Here is a 2,436-nt window from a genome sequence, read left to right on the forward strand (position 1 = left end):
GTGTGTGGGTAAACCTAAATAAACCTAAGTCTAATCTAATATAACATAAATCTAAATCTAACGTAAATTATGTTATATTAAAAACAAAGAACTAAACTAACAGGGATTATAAGAACCTTAAAACTGATTTAACACATAATTTTTCACATAACTCGGCAAGAGTTGGCATTCTCATCACTAAAGATGTGAGAGTTAACTTCCGGCGGTGACGCTGCCTCATCTCCATCCACATTTGACAACAGCAATTGGCCCTTTAGACCGTTCTTGCTCTTGTTACTAACTTTGAAGTTGTTGTTGAATGACTAGAGGTTGTCTAGATGGTCATTGTGTCGGGGATGTAGTGACTCTTGCCGCTCTGAAGATCCACCTTCTTCCCTATCTTCTGAAGACATTTCACCAGTACTTTTGGATCGACGGAGCCCACCATGAGTGAAGGCAGCAATACCCTATATTCCATTGAGGGCTTTCTTCACCCGCTTCATGCAGGCATCGCAGTCTATGGAGACCTAAATCTAATCTAATATAACGTAAATCTAAATCTAGCGTAAATAAACATAAATCTAATTAAAAATAAACCTAAATCTAATTTAACGTAAGTCTACATCTAACCTAATCTTTAACGTCTTTTAGGATAGTTTCCTATGACGTTATAACTCTCTTCTTCTTGTGTGTGTGTGCGCGTGTGTGGATGTGTGTGCCAATAAAAAGAGATAAATGGTATAACCTTTCTATCACCCATGCCAAGTATGATAGATTGGTTATGCCATTTCCCTCTTGAATAATAGGTCTTGAGTTCAACTCCTCGTCGGCTAGATCTTTAGGTCTTTTAATTTTAATTAGTTTCCTACGACGTTAAATTAGTTTCTCTCTCAATGTGTGTGCGTTTTTTTGTTTATGCATGTTTTCTCTCTCTTTTCCTCTCTCAATGTGTGCCTTTTTTGTTTATGCATGTTCTCTCTCTCTTTTCCTCTCTCAATGTGTGCGTTTTTTGTTTATGCATGCTCTCTCTCTCTTTTCCTCTCTCAATGTGTGTGTGCATTCTTTGTTTATGTATGTGTGTGTGCATTTTTGTTTATGTTTGTACTCTCTCTCTCTCTCTCTCTCTCTCTCTCTAAAACACTATGTGTGTGTGTGAGAGAGAGAGAGAGGGAGAGAGAAAGAGGGGAAGGGAACATGAGAGTGAGGAGAGGGAAGGAGCATACCTAGCTCTCCTTCCTCTCCTCGTGTGTGTGTGTGTGTGGAGAAGAAAGAGAGAGAGAGAGAGAGAGAGAGAGAGAGGGAGAGCGTTACCTGCTCCTTGCTTGAGGGCGCCGAAAAACTCAGAACTGAGATCTGAGTTTTTGGGCGCTCTCTGTTATTTTTTTAGCCCAGTCGGCGTCGCTATGAGAGTCGCTTTGAGCGTCGCAAATTTACAAAGAAATTTGCGACGCTCATAGCGACGCCGGGAATTTTTTTTTTTAGCGTCGTTGTGTGAGCGTCGCTAATATGAATAGCCTCTTGTAGTGAAGGCTAATGTTATGCAAGAGATGAAGAAAAATGATATGATGAAGAAGATACGTCAAGACTACAAATGCCATGTGAGTCTCTCTCTGTCTCTCTCTCTCTCTCTCTGTCTTTGTTGCCCATCAATGTCCAGGTCTACAATGTCTAACATTGCCTGGGTTTACATAACCTATCTGTGCAACAGCGTGGTCGGAGCTTGAGTTCTATAAGTGAGGATGAAGAGGGGAGGAAGATGATACCAATGATTGTGATGGCAGGGATGATGAAGAAGGTGATGATGACCAAGGGAGTGGGCAAGGGAGTGGCGAAGAAGGTGAAGAGGATCATGAAGAAGGGGGAGATGGGGAAGGAAGTGACGAAGGGATTGAGGGCAGTGGGGATGATGGAGACAGTAAAGGGAGTGAGAGTGGTAAAAGGGACGATCATGGCGGGGATGATGGGGAGGATAGCAAGGATGATGAAGACAGCGCGGATGGAAGTGATGAAGGGGTTGCTACTGCTACTCAAGCGGAGGATGCATCAATGGATGGGGATGGGGAAGGTGAGGCACGCGAGAAGGTGTCAATGGATGAGGACCCCGCATCACACCTGAGTGGAGATGGTGGCACCGCTGAGGCAGAGGCTATCCTTGCGTTGTTGAGGTCAGTTTAGGCCCGATGCATTGATAGAGCTTTTTTGTATTACATCCCTCAACTTATTGCTATGTAAATTTTGGATGACATAAGCTTTTCCATGTTTTGAATGATAATGTCATTGCCCCAATATTGTACCTAACTATGCTGAAACTTCTAGCCAACTAAGGAGTTTTTGTTAATGGCTTTGGGTAAAAGCTCTCTTTCTCTCTCTCTCTCTCTCTCTCTCTCTCTCTCTCTCTCTCTCTCTCTCTCTCTCTCTCTCTCTCTCTCTCTCTCTCTCTCTCTCTCTCTCTCTCTC

At 42.9% G+C, this 2,436-nt stretch overlaps 1 pseudogene; it reads left to right on the forward strand.

Annotated features, from left to right (window-relative positions):
• The first annotated feature begins 1,828 nt into the window (after nucleotides 1-1,828).
• LOC147420976 (uncharacterized) lies at nucleotides 1,829-2,143 on the forward strand (annotated as a pseudogene).
• Nucleotides 2,144-2,436: the final 293 nt, after the last annotated feature.

The sequence above is a fragment of the Adiantum capillus-veneris genome, chromosome 28 (assembly GCF_014529385.1).
Source record: "Adiantum capillus-veneris isolate H3 chromosome 28, ASM1452938v2, whole genome shotgun sequence".
In the NCBI taxonomy this organism is placed as follows: Eukaryota; Viridiplantae; Streptophyta; class Polypodiopsida; order Polypodiales; family Pteridaceae; genus Adiantum; species Adiantum capillus-veneris.